At 37.0% G+C, this 27,066-nt stretch overlaps 1 long non-coding RNA gene across 1 annotated transcript in view; it reads left to right on the forward strand.

The window, feature by feature from the left end:
• Positions 1–27,066, forward strand: part of LOC135086434 (uncharacterized) — a 41,268-nt gene continuing 14,202 nt past the window's right edge. Inside the window, exons 1-2 of the long non-coding RNA XR_010260472.1 lie at positions 1–34; positions 4,618–4,673. This is a non-coding gene — a long non-coding RNA (uncharacterized LOC135086434). The remainder of the gene's footprint in view (positions 35–4,617; positions 4,674–27,066) is intronic.

Consider the following 27,066-nt stretch of genomic DNA (forward strand, 5'->3'; position numbering starts at 1 on the left):
CGGTCGCAACTGTTTTGCATCTTGTTTCATCGCGGTAAGTTATGTGTAAATATTATTAAAATTATTATCCATAGGTTTGTCAAATAATAAAATACTATTGTACAAATCAATTTTGATGATATATCAACTTAATTGTTTCTTTTCATCGTTCCGTTAGTGTAGGCATCATTTTTGTTGAAAGGGACGCCATTGTAAAACAAATGAAATAATGTTAACCCTTTCACTACGGGTGGCAACTATTGTTGATTTGAGAAAGTCATCCCTCAATACGGGTGGCAACTATTGTTGATTTCACATAGACAATTTTCAAACTTTTATTTAAAAATCTGTGTCTATGGTAGAACTGTTTTACCGACATAAATGTGTACTTGAAAAGTTTAACTATTCGACAAAAAAGTTCAGAAAAGAATCACTAGATGTCTATCTAGTAAAAAAAACCGTTAAAAAACTATCAAATACGTTGGCAACTATAGTTGTCACCCGTATTGCAGTGTGCGGTCGAATCGAGGCAATATGGCGGATTTTTAGAGAAGTTACAAATATGAGTGCGGGTATATCGATATTTTTTCCGTTAATATTTTCTCTGGTAGGGTATTTTAAAATATAACACTCCAATGCGCGCAGGGGTCTAAATGTTCATTTTTTTGTTATGTGACAAAAACTAAAAATAAGTATCTACAAAGTTAATAATATCTAAATGAATCTTTATTTATTTCTTCACATAGTGAGAATTCTTTAAATATTATTAAGATGTTTATAACTATTGGCACTTATTTGTGAAGAAATGAATAAAAACTTTTTTATTTATTTACAAAAAATAATTAAAAATTAACAATGTGACGTCACACACGTTTTCAGCACTGGGTTTAAAAATAAATTTTATTTAAATGTAATTTTAAAAAGTTACATTAAATATTACTAGAATTAAAATATTATTAGAATTTAAAAATTCTAGTAATCATTTAGTTATTGATAATATAGTAGGGTACGCATGACCACTATAAGTTCGAGTTCCTATTGATTTATTGACATGTACACTTATAGTGTTAACAATATTTTGCTTGCTAAGATACAATTTCATTAGTTGCGTTTTGAACACGATCAGCGTCACTGGTTGCTATTGAAAATTAAACTCTTGCAAAACTATTTTCGCGTTATTATGTCTGAAGCCGGGCCCAGTACATCTCATGATCAACACCAAGTTGTGCGTGATGAAGATATCGCAAACATTTTAATTGCGCTCCCTAATTCTGATGACGAATACGAGTTGGACGAACCACTTCTTCTCACCAATGACGATGAAGATGAAAACTTCCTGGAGACTGAAATTCAGAACATACCAGTTGTTCCTCCACCACATCAAGCGAGACTACAGAAGAATACTCCAATGGATTGGACTTCTCAAGAGTATACTCCTACTATACACAGTTTTGATAGTTCAAACTGCGGTCTGAAAACGAATCTGACCTGTAGATCGCTGCAGGGTGAGGTGTATGAACATTTTTTTAGTGAAGACATTGTACAAAAAATATGTTTGGCCACCAACAAATATGCCTCAAAAATACTTTCTGAATCACCGTCACTCTCACCTTCCGCAACTGATCACCGAGCAAAATGGAAAGATACAACTGTACCTGAAATGTATGTATTTTTTGGTTTAACGATGTTAATGACTAGAAAAAAGGCATTAGAAATAAATGAATATTGGTCAACCCATACATTATTATTTCAGCCTGTGTTTAATCAGGTTATGTCCAGAGATAGGTATAGACAGATTTTAACATTTCTTCATTTTAACGATTACGAAGAAGAAAACTCTAAAGACAAATTGACAAAAATAAGACCTCTTCTCGATCATGTAAGTAAAAACTTTAAAGACTCATTTGTTCCTTATGAAAAGTTATGTATAGATGAAAGCTTGATACTATTCAAGGGCCGCCTTATGTTCAAGCAGTATATTCCTTCAAAAAGAAGTCGATTTGGAGTAAAATTTTTTGTACTTTGTGATAATACCACCGACTACATCATCAGTTTCATAATTTATGTTGGAGAGACGACAGAATTACAAGACGAATATAATTTAGGTCAATCTGGAGCTGTAATCACAACACTTCTACGGGATTATTTCAATAAGGGCCACACATTGTACATTGATAACTGGTACACCAGCCCAGCTTTATTTAGAGTACTTCACCAATTCAAAACTAATGCTTGCGGTACTTCAAGAAAAAATCGTGTGGGATTTCCAAGTTTTGACAAAGTAAAAAAAAATGAAGTGCAAGCCAAATATACAACAAATATGATGGCTTTTAAGTGGCATGACAGAAGAGATGTTCACTTTTTGACAACTTTTCATAAAAACCAGATGCTAAATAGTGGGAAAATAGACCATAAAACTAAGAATGCTATATTCAAGCCTGAAGTAATTATAGATTATAATAAAAACATGGGATCAGTGGATAAGACAGACATGTTACTCAGTTCATTATGTTGTCTTCGTAAAAGTAAGAAATGGTACAAAAAAATAGGATTCCATATTTTGGATTTGATTTTACTTAACTCGTACGCTTCTTTTAAGCATTTGACCGGTAGAGAATCTTACCCATTGGCTGATTTTCAGTACACGTTAATAGAACAGCTCATTTTGAAACACCGGGGTAGTATAACATTAGATAGTCGCATTTCAACCCATAAAGATTCACTTTTTCGTTTAATTGGACGACATTTTCCAAGTCCGGTACCCCCCACCACAAAATATAACAGAAGGTAAACTCATGTATGTACCTCGCTTTGCATACCTCTCTCGCTCGCACGCTCGGGTCGCTCGGCCGTCGCGCTAGGGCTGTCTTGTCATGTGTTGCGTTTATTTCGTTATGATAGAAAAATGTTACTCTTAATACTATGCAAGAAAGACAATAACAGATATCCACGTATACTTATTTATATTTAGTACGTTATTATAGTACTAATAGTTTGCAAACAAATACACGAGGAGGAATTAGTATTTAGTTGAGTGGTTGACACTATTATCCAACTATAACATAATATTATAAATGCGAAAGTTTGGATGTCTGGATGTTTGTTGCTCTTTCACGCAAAAACTACTGAACGGATTTTGATGTAACTTTACAGTATTATTGTTTATAACCCTGAATAACATATAGGCTATAATTTATGACGATCTGAGACAAACTAAATTTCACGCGGGTGAAGCCGCGGGCAAAAGCTAGTTATCCAATAATTCCTAAAACCTCTCTAAAACAATTCGATATTCCTAATAATTGAGTTGGCTTTCAATTTCAATTGAAATTCAAATAAATAACTTACTTACCTCCCCGAATCAACTGGTAATTTAAAAAATGAAAATTCGGTATTTAATGATGAGTTTAAGCAACCAAATACCGAACAATTATAATACAACTTTTTCTGTTCACTCATGTTCGTCAATTTCGATAAACAAAATAATATCACAGGCGGTTGACCGGCGCGTGACTCAAGCGAACCACAGCGAACGTGTGGCGAACGTCTGTCGCGCCACGTCGCGCTCGCATTCGTCCAAGACAGTCTTGCTAGAGCGGTGTCTATGTGTGCGTGGCTCGAGCGCGTTTAGTATGGAGTTTGTCTTCTGTTATATTTTGTGCCCCCACCGAGAAGCGTTCTAAGCCATTTCGACGATGCCATGTATGTTCTACAACTGTACGTGGTCCCAAACAAAGAAAAATGACGAAGTTCATGTGTTCCGAGTGTAATGTAAACCTTTGTATTCATCCGTGTTTTCAAAATTATCATACATTTTTAAATTATTAATTAGTAGGTAACCTTCTTTTTATTTTTGTAGTAGTTTCATGTGATTTAATAAAACAATATGTTAATAATTTCTGTTGTATTTTTCATTCATAATCCAAGAAGAAAAAAAATTAAAACAAAAAAAATATTCCAATAAATTAAACATAGTTATTTAGTGACTCTATAATTGCGCTATTTTAAAATCACTAATAATACGCTATTAGAATAATAATATGAGGGCTGAAGATAAATACATATTCGCAAAGCACTTTTAAAATTTATCGATAGAGTATCCATTATGGCACATCACTAAAGCGCATTAGCAATAGTCAGTTATTTTGTAGTCAATATTTTTCGTGATAATGTCGCATTTTCGGTGTTTTTTTGGATAATAGTAAATATCTAATGCATATTGTGTATGAAATATTAAATTTAGTAGTGAAAAACAGTAAACTCGTGCTGATAAATCAAAAAATACCACAGTGAGAAAAACATTTTTTTCCTAATTGTTTAGTGCTTAACTCGATAAAATGTGTATGTTGTTTTAAACCTTAATAAACAGAGAATAAACTGTCAAAATTTTAACATTCTAACTGTTATAGTTTAGAAAATATCGTGATGTGAAGTGAGGCAAAATTTACGACTTGAGTAAAAAATGCCCCGTATTGGGTGGTGACTTCGGTTTCCAGCGCCCCGTAGGTAAGTGGTTAAACAAACAACTTTTTATGGTTTAAAACTTTAAAGTGTAATTATCGAAGTTTTAAGTGTATTTTAGGTTCTTCAGTGCCATAATTTGTAGTTCTTTAGTTCATTAAATGTGTATAATTGCAGTTTCACGATGCCCCGCTTCAACTACGATTCCACCACGGCCGTCTGCATCGCCACGGGTAAGTCTTATAAAGTCTTATTTGTTCTTCTTTCCATTATTTTCTGTGTTTAGGTCCTTTGGTTCGTTAAAAATATACTGTGTTTGGCTTTGATGAATAGTTATGGACCGCCATTTTTCTTCTTTTCTAATTGACATGGCAATGGTGTTGTAGGTAGTTCATAACTGCAAATTTATAGGATTTCTCTATCGTTGTTTCTTTATTTTGAGTCTGTTCGTTAAGATCTAGCTTTTTCAAGTCAATAACTTCACACATTTTCTAAATATGGTTGACAAGGGCGTAGCCCCTTATTCTATTTGCCAAGTTATTTAAATTACCTACACCTACCTACAATCATGGACCTATAAAAAAAGGTCCATGCCTAACAGTAAATAGTTAATAACACGTAAGAAATCTTTATATTTTGAAACATGTCAATTCCACACAAGGTACCTACTTGTATTAATAATGTCCTAACAGGCAAGTTATCATTTCATTGTTGATGAACATAAATTCACATTATCTATCAATAAAAGTTACTTAGATCTTCTTACTCTGAGATGGTTTTCATATGAATAGTTATGTAAAATAATTTTACATGTAGGATTATTTACTGTTGAAATTGGTGTTACATTAGGTATTTAAAATACACAAGTAAGCATAACTTTAGTTCTTATTATAAACAAAGCATTTATTGAATCACATCTAATTTAATTAATGTTTCAGTGTAGTTAAAATAATTGATTTGCTCTGAAATCAAATCAATAATAAGAACTTGATTGAATCCTTCTCAAATATTGGTAGGTAATATCAATGCAGTTTAAATATTATTTGAAAACCTTCAGATTTGCAATAGGATTATTTGCATTTGATACTACTTATATCCTGCGCTTGTTATATTTGTATTTATTTATCAATATTTTCAATTTAGTGTGTTGAATTCTGATTTGACATTCATCTTACTAGGTATAGGACTTATACGTCTGGATCTGACCATAATATCTAGCCTTTTATAAATCAAGATTAATAATTATAATACTAATTATAATTTACCTACTTGAATAGTGGTATTAATAACATTTAATTACAAGCTTTATATTGACTTCACTTGTTAGTATGTGTGGGACAAATCTTGCAACTGAAATTAAGACCACTTCTCCTCAACCGATTGAGCTGAAATTTGGTATACTTATGTAAGTACGATGACAATGCAATGTTATGGTACCATTGAGCTGGTCTGATGATGGAGTCAGGAGGTGGCCATAGGAACTCCTAAACGAAACGACGGAATCGCATCGAGTTTGGGTTCGTTGGATTTGTCTTTTCGAGCAGTTTCGTGCTAAATGATGTCCAGGGTCATGATGATGGATTAGGGAGGTGGCCATAGGAACTCCCTAAACGAAACGGCAGAAACTCATCGAGTTTGGGTTCGTTGGATTTTTCTTTTCGAGCAGTTTAGTGCTAGATGATGTTCAGGGTCCTGATGATGGAGTCAGGAGGTGGCCATAGGAACTCCTAAACGAAACGGCGGAATCGCATCGAGTTTGGGTTCGTTAGATTTCTTTTCGAGCAGTTTAGTGCTAGATGATGTCCAGGGTCCTTATGATGGATTAGGGAGGTGGCCATAGGAACTCCTAAACGAAACGGCAGAAACTCATCGAGTTTGGGTTCGTTGGATTTTTCTTTTCGAGCAGTTTAGTGCTAGATGATGTCCAGGGTCCTGATGATGGAGTCAGGAGGTGGCCATAGGAACTCCTAAACGAAACGGCGGAATCGCATCGAGTTTGAGTTCGTTGGATTTGTCTTTTCGAGCAGTTTAATGCCAGGGTCCTGATGATGGAGTCAGGAGGTGGCCATAGGAACTCCTAAACGAAACGACGGAATCGCATCGAGTTTGGGTTCGTTGGATTTGTCTTTTCGAGCAGTTTCGTGCTAAATAATGACCCAGAGATTGAGATACAACTAAAAAGTCTAAAATAAAATTATAATAAAAAAAAACTTTTTTAAAAACAAGCTTTATCCTGAAATGCAGTTGTACTAAAACGAAAAAAATAATTGTATGCTTGGTTCAAAGAATTTCGAAAGCTTGTAGCGCAAACAGAAAAAAAGAGGAATAAATTCCATGCGCGATACAAGCTTTCGAAATTCTTTGAACCAAGCATACAATTATTTTTTTCGTTTTAGTACAACTGCATTTCAGGATAAAGCTTGTTTTTAAAAAAGTTTTTTTTTATTATAATTTTTTTTATCTCTTGTCATAAATTAATTAAATTCAAATAGATGTGCACCAATTGATTGAAGTTATCAATATTCATTATGTTTGAAATTGGTCCTATACCTACTTAGATTATTAATCTAAGGTCCTATAATATTTTTCATTTTGACAGAAACATAAATTCTAAATTTCTTTTGATTCATATTATTACTAATTTAATTTAGGTATGTTTGATAAGCAGAAATTAGGTAGGTAGGTACCTACTTATTGTCTCAATGGGGTTAGGTAAGCCTGTTATTTGAATTTGCATTAGTTTTATTTTAGGAAATATTGTATCAATGCAATGCATTTTTTAGGTAGGATTAGCCTAATAAAATTACTTGTTGTAATATGAACTTCTGCAAAATGGTACAGTTACAGTAAAATAGGTTAGTACTAATTTGTATAATCATTGATTTCCATCATTACATACCTTAACTGGTAGGCATTGGTTTTTAATACAATTTACTGTTTTCTTTAGTAATTTGGATACATTACCTACCTACTTAAGTAGGTAATGTTGTTGTTCAATTATAATAAAATTTCAAACTTTTGTTTACATTAAACTTCTTATTACTATTAGCACTAGCTGCTATTAATTGTATGAGTTTGGATTTTCGGTTTAGGTAGGTCTCTATAGGTAGGTATAATATATCTACTTTTAAATTTAATTTAATTTCTTTTATTTATTAGTAAAAAACAAACTTAATTTCAATTACCAAAACAATAAAGGTAATTAATCAGGTAGGCATTGTAAAATTTATCACTTGTTCATTACATAACCATTTATAACTTATTGATTAATATGAATTTATTGACGATTTATTTTCAGAAAATTTGTTGGCACTATAGTTTGTCATTTTGTTTTCTGTGTGTACCTCAAAATTAGCATGATTGATATTGCTTTAAGGTGATGTTCTAAGGCCTTGTCAAAATGCTTTAGATATTTTAGCGGAGAGTGTTAGAAGATAATGAAAGTATTTTTATAATATTACATAACTGAGTCGAAAATTAGCATTAATTATGTGACCAATCTTTTAATTATCTTCCCTGTGTCATATAAATCTATAACACTTTTTATCATTCAATTTAGATACTGAAGTTGCATTCTTTACACGTTTATATTTTATGACAATAATTTTAAGAGAAGATTGACTTGAATCTTTTTAGAGTTTTTGTTATTTTTGTCTTGATAAGGTATCAGCATATATTATCTGAAAATAAAGAAACCACCTGCATTTTGTATTTCGAAGCAAATTACTTTCTTTTAAATTATGTATTCGTAATGCATAATAAGCGCGACTTCATTGTCAATCAGACTATTATTAATTATTAATTTCTGGTAAAGGATTGTCCCATCAAGGCGATGCACGGTATAAAGGTAATAATGCACAGTGTGTAGCCATGTCAGCATGTGCATCCGCTTTGTCAGTTATTAAAAATCGGGCCGTGTTTGATGTTGCGGATATCAATACTATTCTTCAGTACGGTGATTTACTTTACTTGCAGTGCAAACCTCGGGACCACGTTTTCTTATTACCAGACGAATTGCCAAATGATTATCGAGTAGGGAATTTTGCTGTTAAAATTAATGCAATGGAACCCAACTGGATTGAGAACGGGCTTTTTCCAGCTTCACTGCGCGATGTTGATGTTGCAACATTGCAGTTAGTTCATATTTTGCGCGACCGTGTATTCACTCGCGAACGTATCGATACTCGGGATAGTTACTTGTTCATCGGGAACAATTATACGGTTTCGTTTTGGAAATTTGGCAACAAATTTTATTTATTTAATAGCCATGCGGTTGGCGAAAATAATAAATTTAATCATCGGGACGAAACTCAAAATAAGGCGCGTTTGTTTTGTTGCCAAAATTTAGATGATCTCGCAAAATTACTGTTCATAGGACATGCGTATACCTCGGCGGAATATTCTATACATAAATTAACTGTAGTAAATTTTGCGCAAAACTTAGATCCCGTCGTCCCACTCGAGCCACGCGACGCAAAATTAACAACGTTAAAACCTGTCGTAGTTCTTGAAAAAGTTGAGTTAGAATCAATAGACATTGCACCGGTGCAATCAACCAAACGAGGTCGACCCAAAAAAAAGAGATCATCTAAATCTAAACTAGATTCTTCCGCACTGAAAAAATCTAAATTAATTAATGAAAAATTAAAACCAGTTGTGGTTCTTGAAAGAGTAGATTTAACTGCGTTAAAAATTGCCCATGATGCGAAACCTTTGTCCGTCAGTACTACACATTCTGATGTCAAATTGAAATTAAAGCCAGTCGTTGTAATTGATCGGGTCGATTTAAATAGCGGTCGGGTTAGTAACGTAACGTCAACCAAAACCCTTAGACACCGAGAGGCTGTAAAACGTTATGCTACCCAGAACCCAACTATCAATAGGGACGCGGTTAAACGTTATGCACAAAAAAATCCCTTCGTTCATAGGGATGCGGTTAAACGATACACTGACAAAAATCCCTCCGTTCATAGGGACGCGGCTAAACTTTATTCTCAAAACAATCCCTCCGTTAACAGGGACGCGGTAAAACGGTACGCGCAAAATAATCCGTCGGTTAATAGGGAAGCGGTAAAACGGTATTCGCAACAAAATCCGGAAGTTAATAAAGAAGCGTCGCAACAATATAATGTAGTAAACAGAAATTTAGAACCCGCGTTGCGTAATTCCAATATTTTGATCGGGCAAAAACAAAACGACGACTTAGATTCACTTCAAACCCATTGTTTCAAAAAACTGTCTTTGAATGACAGTCATAGATGTCCTCAATGTCAGGCGCGAATTTTTATAGAGGAAAAAGGTAGAGTCAAGTGGTGTTGTGGTTCTGGAGCATATAATGTTCAAAATTTACCGCCGTTAACCGAAGAGTTCTATTCCCACCCAGCTTTCCTTCTAAGACCGCGAGCTTTCAATAATTTGTTTTCGTTTAGCGCATTAGGCGTTTCTCATGGTTTTCATCAACCAAATTCCGGTGTGTCTTTCTTAAAAATTCAGGGCCGAACTTACCATCGCGTTTTTGATTTAGCTTACACCGACACATATAATCCTATCGGTATGTACATTTACGACGAAAGGGAAAGGACAGCTGTAAGCCAAAATTTAGACATGGAGGTAGTTCGCTGCATTACCAATTTTATGCATAATGTTAGTCCGTACATAGATTGTTTTAAACGTTTAAGTCAGGAGCCTTCCGAGGAGGCACATTTGATATTTGAACCCACGTCGCGACGCACCCATGGTAATATTTTAGGAGACATGCCAATCGGTTCGGAAATAGCCGCAATTCTAAGCACAGAACGCGAACGCTATATTCCTAAAGCTATAGTCATATGGCGCATAGGTGCTCGAAAACCGCACACTGTAGACATTTTACATCCGCCCTATGAAACTTTCCAATATCCTTTGCTGTATCCACACGGTAATCCCGGTTGGTTACCGAATAGACTCGATAACAACGGCGTAAAACTAACACAAAATAAATACGTCCGTTGTTTGTTGCTATCTGAGCCGCGGTTTTCAGAGTTGAACAGACTTTCTGAGGAATGGATAGTAGATATGTTCTGTAGAATTTCAGAGGAACGACTTAGGTACATTTTTAACATGCAGAATCATTCCTCAGATGCTGCTCTTAGATCTGCTCCCCTTCAGGAAGTAGAAAACTCGGTAGAAATTAGTAACCAGATAGCAGCAGATGAAACCATACGGGGAGAGGGCGGTGTTGTCCCGGGACGTGTCTATCTGCCCAATACATTTACTGGAGGTCCACGGTATATGAAAACTAAATATATGGATGCGATTGCACTGGTCAATAGACTGGGCACTCCATCATACTTTTTAACGATGACATGCAATCCAAAGTGGCCCGAGATCCAACAATCTACTCCACAAGGACAAAGGCCTAATCCTTTAATTTGTGCGAGAGTTTTTAACTTGAAACTCGCACAACTTTTAAAAGACCTTAGAACTGGTGCTTGGTTTGGTAGATGTATGTATATTATGCATGTCATAGAGTTTCAAAAACGAGGACTGCCCCATGCCCACATTTGTTTTAGAATCGAAGGGGGTGGTCCCATACAAAATTTTGAAATCGATCAATTTGTAAGGGCAGATATCCCTCCTCCTTCTGAGGCAGGTGGTAGATTACGCAAGGCTGTGCTTGATCACATGATACACGGCCCATGTGGACCTCCACATAGAACAGATTTGCCATGTTGGGATACTGAAAAAATTAAATGCACAAAGTATTTCCCCAAATCTGAAACGGCTGTAACTTACTGCGATGACAAAGGTTTTGTTCATTTACGCCGTGATAGTAAAAACCAAGCCACGATTAAATTTAGAAATAGAGACGTAACGGTTAGTGATTTGTGGGTCGTTCCGTACAATGCCGCTCTTCTCCTCAAGTATGACTGTCACATAAATTTATTAGCATATTCCGCACGCGCGATCGTTAAATATTTATTCAAATACATGACCAAAGGTCCTGACGAATCGCGCGTTACTGTCGTTCCCGATTCAGATAAAAACAATGAAATCGAACAGTATGTCACCAAACGTTACCTTGGTTCTTGCGAAGCGACGTGGCGCATTTTAGAGTTTGACGTAACAGCTCGCGAACCGAACGTAAAGCAGCTCGCCGTACACCTTGAGGGCCAACAATCCATCTTTTTCAAGCCGGGAACCGAAGCAGATGCCGCGCGCCGCGCTCATTCGGATTTAATAACTTATTTTAAAAGGCCTCTCGGTGAACAGTTTGATAACATAACGTACTTGGATTTTTACGAGCGGTTTATTGTACATTCACGACGTCCCACCACAAAAAATGTAGAAATCTTTGAATTGAGCAATAATAAATTTTTGACAAGACGGCAAAGGGGCGAATTAGTATCGCGTTTATTCTGGGTCGCGCCAAACAGAGGTGAATTATTTTACTTGCGTCTTCTTTTAGCGTCTCAGCCGTGTCGTAGTTACGACGATTTATATAAACTTGGTGGTCCATTGTGCAAAACTTTCCAGGAAGCTGCGAAAGCTCTCGGGATCGCGGACGATGAAGCGGAGTATGAGATTGCTATGCAGGAAGCATCTACATTTTTGACTGGACCACGGCTGCGTAGCTTTTTCTTACTCTTAGCTGTGAACGGGGTTAGGGTCGTTTCTTTGTGGGATAAGTACAAACATTTAATTGGTCAGGATTTTTTGCAGCGTTTATCCGATGACGCAGAAAAAGCGTACAAACTTTGTCTCGTCCAAATCGACCGGTTATTGCGTAAACATGGGACATCCCTTGTCGAGCAAGGGTTACCGGGCGTTATAGACGATTCGACCGAAGTAGGCCGCGAGCGCGTCGAATATAATCGCGACGAGTTAAACACGTTCGTGAGTAGCTGGCTACCAAAATTATCCCCCGACCAAAACCTCGTGTTTAGTTATATTCACACTCTCCTGAGTGACAGCGAGTTCCGAAACTCTAACAATACTGCCATTTTCATTGACGGGCCTGCCGGAACAGGTAAAACTTTGCTTTTAAATGTAATTACTGCACACGCACGCGGAAATTCAGGAATTGTCTTGTGTACGGCGAGTTCAGGTATCGCGGCGCAAAATTACGTAGGCGGCATTACGGCGCATAGCATGTTTAAATTCCCCCTCAACCCCGTAGATGATCTTGGTTACTGGAGCATTACCAATGGTTCGCAGCGCGCTGAGCTTGTTCGACAAGCTGACGTTATTATTTACGACGAAGCCCCTATGGCTCACAAATATTTAATTCACCTGCTTGATAGGTCTCTCCGCGATTTGATGAAGTGTAACAGGCTTTTTGGTGGGAAAATCGTAATTTTCGCAGGAGATTTCCGTCAGATACCTCCTGTCGTAGTAAAAGCTAAAAGTAACTCTAACGTAATCAATTGTTCAGTCAAGTCCTCACCGATTTGGGAACAAATTAAAATTTTCAACTTGAGCACTTCCCAACGTAACAGAGACGACCCAGAGTATTCTGACTTTTTATTAAAACTGGGATCGAATCAATTGCCGGTTCAAACAGTAAAGGTAAATCGTTCAATTTTAAATTTAGTAGATTTAACTTCCCACCTTTCTTATGTTACAGATTTGAACGATTTAATAGATTTTGTTTTTTCACATGTTGTCATTGTTGAACCGGACACGTGTGCTGGTCGAGCAATACTCACCACACACAATCAAAACGTTAGGGAAATTAATTCCATAGTATTAGATAGAGTAGAGTCGGAACCGTTACACTTTTATTCAATCGATAAAGTCCTTTCCGATAACGCGGACGATATATTTTTAGGCGCGGACGCGTTAAATAAACTGCAGCCAAAGGGTGTTCCAGAACATGATCTAACACTAAAAGTAGGATGCGTGTGCATGATAATCCGCAATCTTAGTTTTTCAGACCGACTGGTCAATGGCACAAAAGTTATCGTCGTGAAAACTACGCCGCGCATAATAACCGTTCGCAAGCCAGGCGAAACAAACGAATTTTTGATTCCGCGTATCTTGTTTAAAGCTCCAATCGAACCGGACAGCCCCATCGAAATGACGCGACGGCAATTCCCCTTAGCTCTGTGTTATGCCATGACTGTTCATAAGAGTCAGGGGCAGACTATAAATCGGGTAGGCGTAGACTTGCGGTCGGACGTGTTCAGTCATGGCCAATTGTACGTAGCGTTAGGTCGGGTCCAAGAAAAATCGGATATCAAAATTTTAGTTTCGCGCGATAAATTAGTCGACGATAAACTTTTGCTTAATAATGTAGTGTACCCGCAGCTTCTTTAGATTACTTTTTTTATATATTTTTTTATTTTTACGCAGTTTCTCGGAAAGTGTAAATATAATTCACCTCATCAATCAATTGACAATTCTTTTGTGTAAATATATTTTAAAATCAATTAAAATCAAGCTGACACGCCTATACACGTGCATTATTTATTTATTTTTGCTTTTTTATACTCATTTCGCATGAATTCAAAATTTGGTGGTTTTTGTTTGGGCATGTTGGTTTTGTGTATATGAGTTATGCGTGTGTGGTGGTGTGAGTGGAGATAGTGAAGTATCGGGGGAATGGGCTATGTTAAATATCATCTCTACACTGTAGGGGTGGATCGGTATAGCGTCGTCACTTGGAGTATAAATCCATTTACATTGGTGTTTGATTTTAGAATAGGAGCTTTCTCGGTCAACCAAATTGAAGAAGAGATGTTATGATATCGCTGAAGGGCGAACTGAAGGATAGACGTGGACGACTGTTAGGGGGACACGCCAGCCTGTGGGCTGATGTTGCTGATGCTGTGGGAAACACCGGCGGACGTCTTGGGGAAGGTAACGACATCGAAGCGAAGAGTGTGGAGTTCGACAGCCGCATAGCTGCGGGCGTGAAGTTGAGGGGGAAGAGACCGGAGAGAAGATGCAGGGGTGACGAATCAAGGTAAGGTTAATAACCGCTTGATAATGTCCCACTTGTGCCAATTGAATGCCTCAGCGTCGACGGAATGTCAGGAAGTCTAGGTACAAGTACGAGTATGCCAATATAACAAACATATGCATGGTTCCGGAGGCAATGAGCAATGGGTGTGTTGATTTTTTGTTAGTTATATGCCGTTTTAAGCGTAACTGAACGGAATTGTTCTTACCAGCATATAATAGATATCGTATAATTGTCATTTTGTAAAAGTAAGCTTCAACCAAACCAACGCGTGCAAATCACCATCGCCGACGCGATCATAGGCGAATGACAGGTCGCACGACCAGTCATTGGCCTATGATCGCGCCGGCGATGGCAATCTGCACGCGTTGGTTTGGTTGAAGCTGAAATAATGTACAGGGGTAGCCTTTTTTTTCCCATTACTTGAATAAGCAATGCACGCTGCGTCGTAGGTTACACTGAAGAACATAGGTACTTTTATAGATATATAAAGTGCTTTAAACGGTTATGTAGAGAGTAGGTTTTCGAGGGAGCACATATAATATTTGAACCCATGCAATGACCGTGACGTAATGAAAATGTCCGTTTGTTTCTTGCTATCTAAACCGCGGTTTTCCGATTTTTTTTATATTGTATGTAAAAAAATGCAGTTGGCTTTAGGGATGGCCAAGGGGCCACTCCCGCCGCAACTTGACCTATTTTTAATACTATGTTGCATAAATTAATATCATAAATTAGTAATAAAACATTATGACAATAAAGTGATCCCCTCCATTGTCAAGATTATCTTCAGTCTGAATTGTTATTTTTATTAAATTAAAAAGAAAGATCTTGAATTTGTCATTCTCACTAAAATGTCTCTAAAATATGATCGAGTGAAGCGATGGCTGGCTCATCCGTCATGTCTGTGAACAGGCGCTGCCTTCGGGGACTGGTCAAACCAAGTTGTCCAGATTTTTACGCTTTTAATTTTGAATGGGGTGATGTTATAGCATTACTTTGCCACAGTTCCCATAGATAGTCAAAAATATTTTTGGTTACTTTAGTGTTAAAACAGTCACATTATTGGTAATAAAACATTACACGATTGGAAGGGATCCTCTTCAATCTTATTGTGTTTAAGTTTTTTCAGTCTGAATTATTACTATCATTAGAATATGAAAAAAGATATCTTGGATTCATTCTCACTAAAATGTCTCTGGGGTGGTGGCGTGGTGAGGCGGGTCGTTACATTCTCTAAAATATGATGGAGTGAAGCGATGGCTGGCTCATCCGTCATGTCTGTGAACAGGCGCTGCCTTCGGGGACTGGTCAAACCAAGTTGTCCAGATTTTTACGATTTTAATTTTGAATGGGGTGATGTTATAGCATTACTTTGCCACAGTTCCCATAGATAGTCAAAAATATTTTTGGTTACTTTAGTGTCAAAACAGTCACATTATTGGTAATAACACATTACACGATTGAAAGGGATCCTCTTCAATCTTATTGTGTTTAAGTTTTTTCAGTCTGAATTATTACTATCATTAGAATATGAAAAAAGATATCTTGGATTTGTCATTCTCACTAAAATGTCTCTGGGGTGGTGGCGTGGTGAGGCGGGTCGTTACATTCTCTAAAATATGATCGAGTGAAGCGATGGCTGGCTCATCCGTCATGTCTGTGAACAGGCGCTGCCTTCGGGGACTGGTCAAACCAAGTTGTCCAGATTTTTACGCTTTTAATTTTGAATGGGGTGATGTTATAGCATTAGTTTGCCACAGTTCCCATAGATAGTCAAAAATATTTTTGGTTACTTTAGTGTCAAAACAGTCATATTATTGGTAATGAAACATTACACGATTGGAAGGGATCCTCTTCAATCTTATTGTGTTTAAGTTTTTTCAGTCTGAATTATTACTATCATTAGAGTATGAAAAAAGATATCTTGGATTTGTCATTCTCACTAAAATGTCTCTGGGGTGGTGGCGTGGTGAGGCGGGTCGTTACATTCTCTAAAATATGATCGAGTGAAGCGATGGCTGGCTCATCCGTCATGTCTGTGAACAGGCGCTGCCTTCGGGGACTGGTCAAACCAAGTTGTCCAGATTTTTACGTTTTTAATTTTGGATGGGGTGATGTTATAGCATTACTTTGCCACAGTTCCCATAGATAGTCAAAAATATTTTTGGTTACTTTAGTGTCAAAACAGTCATATTATTGGTAATGAAACATTACACGATTGGAAGGGATCCTCTTCAATCTTATTGTGTTTAAGTTTTTTCAGTCTGAATTATTACTATCATTAGAGTATGAAAAAAGATATCTTGGATTTGTCATTCTCACTAAAATGTCTCTGGGGTGGTGGCGTGGTGAGGCGGGTCGTTACATTTTCTAAAATATGATCGAGTGAAGCGATGGCTGGCTCATCCGTCATGTCTGTGAACAGGCGCTGCCTTCGGGGACTGGTCAAACCAAGTTGTCCAGATTTTTACGCTTTTAATTTTGAATGGGGTGATGTTATAGCATTACTTTGCCACAGTTCCCATAGATAGTCAAAAATATTTTTGGTTACTTTAGTGTCATAACAGTCACATTATTGGTAATAACACATTACACGATTGAAAGGGATCCTCTTCAATCTTATCGTGTTTAAGTTTTTTCAGTCTGAATTATTACTATCATTAGAATATGAAAAAAGATATCTTGGATTTGTCATTCTCACTAAAATGTCTCTGGGGTGGTGGCGTGGTGAGGCGGGTCGTTACATTCTCTAAAATATGATCGAGTGAAGCGATGGCTGGCTCATCCGTCATGTCTGTGAACAGGCGCTGCCTTCGGGGACTGGTCAAACCAAGTTGTCCAGATTTTTACGCTTTTAATTTTGGATGGGGTGATGTTATAGCATTACTTTGCCACAGTTCCCATAGATAGTCAAAAATATTTTTGGTTACTTTAGTGTCAAAACAGTCACATTATGGGTAATAACACATTACACGATTGAAAGGGATCCTCTTCAATCTTATTGTGTTTAAGTTTTTTCAGTCTGAATTATTACTATCATTAGAATATGAAAAAAGATATCTTGGATTTGTCATTCTCACTAAAATGTCTCTGGGGTGGTGGCGTGGTGAGGCGGGTCGTTACATTCTCTAAAATATGATCGAGTGAAGCGATGGCTGGCTCATCCGTCATGTCTGTGAACAGGCGCTGCCTTCGGGGACTGGTCAATCCAAGTTGTCCAGATTCCTATGCTTTTAATTTTTAATAGGGTGATGTTATAATATTACTTTGCCACAGTTCCCATAGATAGTCAAAAATATTTTTGGTTACTTTAGTGTCAAAACAGTTACATTATTGGTAATAAAACATTACACGATTGGAAGGGATCCTCTTCAATCTTATTGTGTTTAAGTTTTTTCAGTCTGAATTATTACTATCATTAGAATATGAAAAAAGATATCTTGGATTTGTCATTCTCACTAAAATGTCTCTGGGGTGGTGGCGTGGTGAGGCGGGTCGTTACATTCTCTAAAATATGATCGAGTGAAGCGATGGCTGGCTCATCCGTCATGTCTGTGAACAGGCGCTGCCTTCGGGGACTGGTCAAACCAAGTTGTCCAGATTTTTACGCTTTTAATTTTGGATGGGGTGATGTTATAGCATTACTTTGCCACAGTTCCCATAGATAGTCAAAAATATTTTTGGTTACTTTAGTGTCAAAACAGTCACATTATGGGTAATAACACATTACACGATTGAAAGGGATCCTCTTCAATCTTATTGTGTTTAAGTTTTTTCAGTCTGAATTATTACTATCATTAGAATATGAAAAAAGATATCTTGGATTTGTCATTCTCACTAAAATGTCTCTGGGGTGGTGGCGTGGTGAGGCGGGTCGTTACATTCTCTAAAATATGATCGAGTGAAGCGATGGCTGGCTCATCCGTCATGTCTGTGAACAGGCGCTGCCTTCGGGGACTGGTCAATCCAAGTTGTCCAGATTCCTATGCTTTTAATTTTTAATAGGGTGATGTTATAATATTACTTTGCCACAGTTCCCATAGATAGTCAAAAATATTTTTGGTTACTTTAGTGTCAAAACAGTCACATTATTGGTAATAAAACATTACACGATTGGAAGGGATCCTCTTCAATCTTATTGTGTTTAAGTTTTTTCAGTCTGAATTATTACTATCATTAGAATATGAAAAAAGATATCTTTGATTTGTCATTCTCACTAAAATGTCTCTGGGGTGGTGGCGTGGTGAGGCGGGTCGTTACATTCTCTAAAATATGATCGAGTGAAGCGATGGCTGGCTCATCCGTCATGTCTGTGAACAGGCGCTGCCTTCGGGGACTGGTCAAACCAAGTTGTCCAGATTTTTACGCTTTTAATTTTGGATGGGGTGATGTTATAGCATTACTTTGCCACAGTTCCCATAGATAGTTAAAAATATTTTTGGTTACTTTAGTGTCAAAACAGTCACATTATGGGTAATAACACATTACACGATTGAAAGGGATCCTCTTCAATCTTATTGTGTTTAAGTTTTTTCAGTCTGAATTATTACTATCATTAGAATATGAAAAAAGATATCTTGGATTTGTCATTCTTACTAAAATGTCTCTGGGGTGGTGGCGTGGTGAGGCGGGTCGTTACATTCTCTAAAATATGATCGAGTGAAGCGATGGCTGGCTCATCCGTCATGTCTGTGAACAGGCGCTGCCTTCGGGGACTGGTCAATCCAAGTTGTCCAGATTTTTACGCTTTTAATTTTGAATGGGGTGATGTTATAGCATTACTTTGCCACAGTTCCCATAGATAGTCAAAAATATTTTTGGTTACTTTAGTGTCAAAACAGTCATATTATTGGTAATGAAACATTACACGATTGGAAGGGATCCTCTTCAATCTTATTGTGTTTAAGTTTTTTCAGTCTGAATTATTACTATCATTAGAGTATGAAAAAAGATATCTTGGATTTGTCATTCTCACTAAAATGTCTCTGGGGTGGTGGCGTGGTGAGGCGGGTCGTTACATTCTCTAAAATATGATCGAGTGAAGCGATGGCTGGCTCATCCGTCATGTCTGTGAACAGGCGCTGCCTTCGGGGACTGGTCAAACCAAGTTGTCCAGATTTTTACGTTTTTAATTTTGGATGGGGTGATGTTATAGCATTACTTTGCCACAGTTCCCATAGATAGTCAAAAATATTTTTGGTTACTTTAGTGTCAAAACAGTCATATTATTGGTAATGAAACATTACACGATTGGAAGGGATCCTCTTCAATCTTATTGTGTTTAAGTTTTTTCAGTCTGAATTATTACTATCATTAGAGTATGAAAAAAGATATCTTGGATTTGTCATTCTCACTAAAATGTCTCTGGGGTGGTGGCGTGGTGAGGCGGGTCGTTACATTTTCTAAAATATGATCGAGTGAAGCGATGGCTGGCTCATCCGTCATGTCTGTGAACAGGCGCTGCCTTCGGGGACTGGTCAAACCAAGTTGTCCAGATTTTTACGCTTTTAATTTTGAATGGGGTGATGTTATAGCATTACTTTGCCACGGTTCCCATAGATAGTCAAAAATATTTTTGGTTACTTTAGTGTCAAAACAGTCACATTATTGGTAATAACACATTACACGATTGAAAGGGATCCTCTTCAATCTTATCGTGTTTAAGTTTTTTCAGTCTGAATTATTACTATCATTAGAATATGAAAAAAGATATCTTGGATTTGTCATTCTCACTAAAATGTCTCTGGGGTGGTGGCGTGGTGAGGCGGGTCGTTACATTCTCTAAAATATGATCGAGTGAAGCGATGGCTGGCTCATCCGTCATGTCTGTGAACAGGCGCTGCCTTCGGGGACTGGTCAAACCAAGTTGTCCAGATTTTTACGTTTTTAATTTTGGATGGGGTGATGTTATAGCATTACTTTGCCACAGTTCCCATAGATAGTCAAAAATATTTTTGGTTACTTTAGTGTCAAAACTGTCATATTATTGGTAATGAAACATTACACGATTGGAAGGGATCCTCTTCAATCTTATTGTGTTTAAGTTTTTTCAGTCTGAATTATTACTATCATTAGAGTATGAAAAAAGATATCTTGGATTTGTCATTCTCACTAAAATGTCTCTGGGGTGGTGGCGTGTTGAGGCGGGTCGTTACATTCTCTAAAATATGATCGAGTGAAGCGATGGCTGGCTCATCCGTCATGTCTGTGAACAGGCGCTGCCTTCGGGGACTGGTCAAACCAAGTTGTCCAGATTTTTACGCTTTTAATTTTGAATGGGGTGATGTTATAGCATTACTTTGCCACAGTTCCCATAGATAGTCAAAAATGTTTTTGGTTACTTTAGTGTCAAAACAGTCACATTATGGGTAATAACACATTACACGATTGAAAGGGATCCTCTTCAATCTTATTGTGTTTAAGTTTTTTCAGTCTGAATTATTACTATCATTAGAATATGAAAAAAGATATCTTGGATTTGTCATTCTCACTAAAATGTCTCTGGGGTGGTGGCGTGGTGAGGCGGGTCGTTACATTCTCTAAAATATGATCGAGTGAAGCGATGGCTGGCTCATCCGTCATGTCTGTGAACAGGCGCTGCCTTCGGGGACTGGTCAAACCAAGTTGTCCAGATTTTCAACCGACTTCAAAAAAAGGAGGAGGTTCTCAATTCGACCCGTATGTTTTTTTTTTTTTTTTTTTTTTTTTTTTTCTATGTTTGTTACGCGATAACTCCGCCAATTATGAACCGATTTGAACAAATCTTTTTTCGGCGTATAGGTAATACCTCAAGAGTGGTCCCATTTAAATTTAATAATAAAAAAAACAACCCCCAAGGGTGGAAAATTGGGGATGAACTTTTTTATACGCAATATCTCCGCCGATTATAAACCAATTTAAACGATTATTTTTTTGTTGAATAGGTATTATCAAAAGGGTGGTTTCATGCGAATTTGAAGAAAATATTTCGCCCCCAAGGGTGGAAAATTGGGGATGAACTTTTTTATACGCAATATCTCCGCCGATTATGAACCAATTTTTTTTGGTCTCAGTGTACTGCCTACCTTCAGTGGTAACATCAAGGTAATAATTAGTTAACTAAAAAGCAAGAAATAAGTAAAATTTTATAAAAAAAAAAACCGACTCCAAAAAACCTACACTAAAACGTAGAAAAATAATTACTAATTACCTACTTATTTATTACGACGAATTATTAATATTTATGTAGGTATACCATGATTTATACTTTTGGAGTCGGTGCAGGCAAACTTTACATGTTTCATAATCTTGGCACCGACTCCAGAAGTATCAATCATGGTATACCTACATAAATATTAATAATTCGTCCTAATAAATAAGTAGGTAATTAGTAATTATTTTTCTACGTTTTAGTGTAGGTTTTTTTTACGCTTTTAATTTTGAATGGGGTGATGTTATAGCATTACTTTGCCACAGTTCCCATAGATAGTCAAAAATATTTTTGGTTACTTTAGTGTCAAAACAGTCATATTATTGGTAATGAAACATTACACGATTGGAAGGGATCCTCTTCAATCTTATTGTGTTTAAGTTTTTTCAGTCTGAATTATTACTATCATTAGAATATGAAAAAAGATATCTTGGATTTGTCATTCTCACTAAAATGTCTCTGGGGTGGTGGCGTGGTGAGGCGGGTCGTTACATTCTCTAAAATATGATCGAGTGAAGCGATGGCTGGCTCATCCGTCATGTCTGTGAACAGGCGCTGCCTTCGGGGACTGGTCAAACCAAGTTGTCCAGATTTTTACGCTTTTAATTTTGGATGGGGTGATGTTATAGCATTACTTTGCCACAGTTCCCATAGATAGTCAAAAATATTTTTGGTTACTTTAGTGTCAAAACAGTCACATTATGGGTAATAACACATTACACGATTGAAAGGGATCCTCTTCAATCTTATTGTGTTTAAGTTTTTTCAGTCTGAATTATTACTATCATTAGAGTATGAAAAAAGATATCTTGGATTTGTCATTCTCACTAAAATGTCTCTGGGGTGGTGGCGTGGTGAGGCGGGTCGTTACATTCTCTAAAATATGATCGAGTGAAGCGATGGCTGGCTCATCCGTCATGTCTGTGAACAGGCGCTGCCTTCGGGGACTGGTCAAACCAAGTTGTCCAGATTTTTACGTTTTTAATTTTGGATGGGGTGATGTTATAGCATTACTTTGCCACAGTTCCCATAGATAGTCAAAAATATTTTTGGTTACTTTAGTGTCAAAACAGTCATATTATTGGTAATGAAACATTACACGATTGGAAGGGATCCTCTTCAATCTTATTGTGTTTAAGTTTTTTCAGTCTGAATTATTACTATCATTAGAGTATGAAAAAAGATATCTTGGATTTGTCATTCTCACTAAAATGTCTCTGGGGTGGTGGCGTGGTGAGGCGGGTCGTTACATTCTCTAAAATATGATCGAGTGAAGCGATGGCTGGCTCATCCGTCATGTCTGTGAACAGGCGCTGCCTTCGGGGACTGGTCAAACCAAGTTGTCCAGATTTTTACGCTTTTAATTTTGAATGGGGTGATGTTATAGCATTACTTTGCCACAGTTCCCATAGATAGTCAAAAATATTTTTGGTTACTTTAGTGTCATAACAGTCACATTATTGGTAATAACACATTACACGATTGAAAGGGATCCTCTTCAATCTTATCGTGTTTAAGTTTTTTCAGTCTGAATTATTACTATCATTAGAATATGAAAAAAGATATCTTGGATTTGTCATTCTCACTAAAATGTCTCTGGGGTGGTGGCGTGGTGAGGCGGGTCGTTACATTCTCTAAAATATGATCGAGTGAAGCGATGGCTGGCTCATCCGTCATGTCTGTGAACAGGCGCTGCCTTCGGGGACTGGTCAAACCAAGTTGTCCAGATTTTTACGCTTTTAATTTTGGATGGGGTGATGTTATAGCATTACTTTGCCACAGTTCCCATAGATAGTCAAAAATATTTTTGGTTACTTTAGTGTCAAAACAGTCACATTATGGGTAATAACACATTACACGATTGAAAGGGATCCTCTTCAATCTTATTGTGTTTAAGTTTTTTCAGTCTGAATTATTACTATCATTAGAATATGAAAAAAGATATCTTGGATTTGTCATTCTCACTAAAATGTCTCTGGGGTGGTGGCGTGGTGAGGCGGGTCGTTACATTCTCTAAAATATGATCGAGTGAAGCGATGGCTGGCTCATCCGTCATGTCTGTGAACAGGCGCTGCCTTCGGGGACTGGTCAATCCAAGTTGTCCAGATTCCTATGCTTTTAATTTTTAATAGGGTGATGTTATAATATTACTTTGCCACAGTTCCCATAGATAGTCAAAAATATTTTTGGTTACTTTAGTGTCAAAACAGTTACATTATTGGTAATAAAACATTACACGATTGGAAGGGATCCTCTTCAATCTTATTGTGTTTAAGTTTTTTCAGTCTGAATTATTACTATCATTAGAATATGAAAAAAGATATCTTGGATTTGTCACTCTCACTAAAATGTCTCTGGGGTGGTGGCGTGGTGAGGCGGGTCGTTACATTCTCTAAAATATGATCGAGTGAAGCGATGGCTGGCTCATCCGTCATGTCTGTGAACAGGCGCTGCCTTCGGGGACTGGTCAAACCAAGTTGTCCAGATTTTTACGCTTTTAATTTTGGATGGGGTGATGTTATAGCATTACTTTGCCACAGTTCCCATAGATAGTCAAAAATATTTTTGGTTACTTTAGTGTCAAAACAGTCACATTATGGGTAATAACACATTACACGATTGAAAGGGATCCTCTTCAATCTTATTGTGTTTAAGTTTTTTCAGTCTGAATTATTACTATCATTAGAATATGAAAAAAGATATCTTGGATTTGTCATTCTCACTAAAATGTCTCTGGGGTGGTGGCGTGGTGAGGCGGGTCGTTACATTCTCTAAAATATGATCGAGTGAAGCGATGGCTGGCTCATCCGTCATGTCTGTGAACAGGCGCTGCCTTCGGGGACTGGTCAATCCAAGTTGTCCAGATTCCTATGCTTTTAATTTTTAATAGGGTGATGTTATAATATTACTTTGCCACAGTTCCCATAGATAGTCAAAAATATTTTTGGTTACTTTAGTGTCAAAACAGTCACATTATTGGTAATAAAACATTACACGATTGGAAGGGATCCTCTTCAATCTTATTGTGTTTAAGTTTTTTCAGTCTGAATTATTACTATCATTAGAATATGAAAAAAGATATCTTTGATTTGTCATTCTCACTAAAATGTCTCTGGGGTGGTGGCGTGGTGAGGCGGGTCGTTACATTCTCTAAAATATGATCGAGTGAAGCGATGGCTGGCTCATCCGTCATGTCTGTGAACAGGCGCTGCCTTCGGGGACTGGTCAAACCAAGTTGTCCAGATTTTTACGTTTTTAATTTTGGATGGGGTGATGTTATAGCATTACTTTTCCACAGTTCCCATAGATAGTTAAAAATATTTTTGGTTACTTTAGTGTCAAAACAGTCACATTATGGGTAATAACACATTACACGATTGAAAGGGATCCTCTTCAATCTTATTGTGTTTAAGTTTTTTCAGTCTGAATTATTACTATCATTAGAATATGAAAAAAGATATCTTGGATTTGTCATTCTTACTAAAATGTCTCTGGGGTGGTGGCGTGGTGAGGCGGGTCGTTACATTCTCTAAAATATGATCGAGTGAAGCGATGGCTGGCTCATCCGTCATGTCTGTGAACAGGCGCTGCCTTCGGGGACTGGTCAAACCAAGTTGTCCAGATTTTTACGCTTTTAATTTTGAATGGGGTGATGTTATAGCATTACTTTGCCACAGTTCCCATAGATAGTCAAAAATATTTTTGGTTACTTTAGTGTCAAAACAGTCATATTATTGGTAATGAAACATTACACGATTGGAAGGGATCCTCTTCAATCTTATTGTGTTTAAGTTTTTTCAGTCTGAATTATTACTATCATTAGAGTATGAAAAAAGATATCTTGGATTTGTCATTCTCACTAAAATGTCTCTGGGGTGGTGGCGTGGTGAGGCGGGTCGTTACATTCTCTAAAATATGATCGAGTGAAGCGATGGCTGGCTCATCCGTCATGTCTGTGAACAGGCGCTGCCTTCGGGGACTGGTCAAACCAAGTTGTCCAGATTTTTACGTTTTTAATTTTGGATGGGGTGATGTTATAGCATTACTTTGCCACAGTTCCCATAGATAGTCAAAAATATTTTTGGTTACTTTAGTGTCAAAACAGTCATATTATTGGTAATGAAACATTACACGATTGGAAGGGATCCTCTTCAATCTTATTGTGTTTAAGTTTTTTCAGTCTGAATTATTACTATCATTAGAGTATGAAAAAAGATATCTTGGATTTGTCATTCTCACTAAAATGTCTCTGGGGTGGTGGCGTGGTGAGGCGGGTCGTTACATTCTCTAAAATATGATCGAGTGAAGCGATGGCTGGCTCATCCGTCATGTCTGTGAACAGGCGCTGCCTTCGGGGACTGGTCAAACCAAGTTGTCCAGATTTTCAACCGACTTCAAAAAAAGGAGGAGGTTCTCAATTCGACCCGTATGTTTTTTTTTTTTTTTTTTTTTTTTTTCTATGTTTGTTACGCGATAACTCCGCCAATTATGAACCGATTTGAACAAATCTTTTTTCGGCGTATAGGTAATACCTCAAGAGTGGTCCCATTTAAATTTAATAATAAAAAAAACAACCCCCAAGGGTGGAAAATTGGGGATGAACTTTTTTATACGCAATATCTCCGCCGATTATAAACCAATTTAAACGATTATTTTTTTGTTGAATAGGTATTATCAAAAGGGTGGTTTCATGCGAATTTGAAGAAAATATTTCGCCCCCAAGGGTGGAAAATTGGGGATGAACTTTTTTATACGCAATATCTCCGCCGATTATGAACCAATTTTTTTTGGTCTCAGTGTACTGCCTACCTTCAGTGGTAACATCAAGGTAATAATTAGTTAACTAAAAAGCAAGAAATAAGTAAAATTTTATAAAAAAAAAAAAACCGACTCCAAAAAACCTACACTAAAACGTAGAAAAATAATTACTAATTACCTACTTATTTATTACGACGAATTATTAATATTTATGTAGGTATACCATGATTTATACTTTTGGAGTCGGTGCAGGCAAACTTTACATGTTTCATAATCTTGGCACCGACTCCAGAAGTATCAATCATGGTATACCTACATAAATATTAATAATTCGTCCTAATAAATAAGTAGGTAATTAGTAATTATTTTTCTACGTTTTAGTGTAGGTTTTTTTTACGCTTTTAATTTTGAATGGGGTGATGTTATAGCATTACTTTGCCACAGTTCCCATAGATAGTCAAAAATATTTTTGGTTACTTTAGTGTCAAAACAGTCATATTATTGGTAATGAAACATTACACGATTGGAAGGGATCCTCTTCAATCTTATTGTGTTTAAGTTTTTTCAGTCTGAATTATTACTATCATTAGAGTATGAAAAAAGATATCTTGGATTTGTCATTCTCACTAAAATGTCTCTGGGGTGGTGGCGTGGTGAGGCGGGTCGTTACATTCTCTAAAATATGATCGAGTGAAGCGATGGCTGGCTCATCCGTCATGTCTGTGAACAGGCG

Source organism: Ostrinia nubilalis, chromosome W (genome assembly GCF_963855985.1).
Source record: "Ostrinia nubilalis chromosome W, ilOstNubi1.1, whole genome shotgun sequence".
In the NCBI taxonomy this organism is placed as follows: Eukaryota; Metazoa; Arthropoda; class Insecta; order Lepidoptera; family Crambidae; genus Ostrinia; species Ostrinia nubilalis.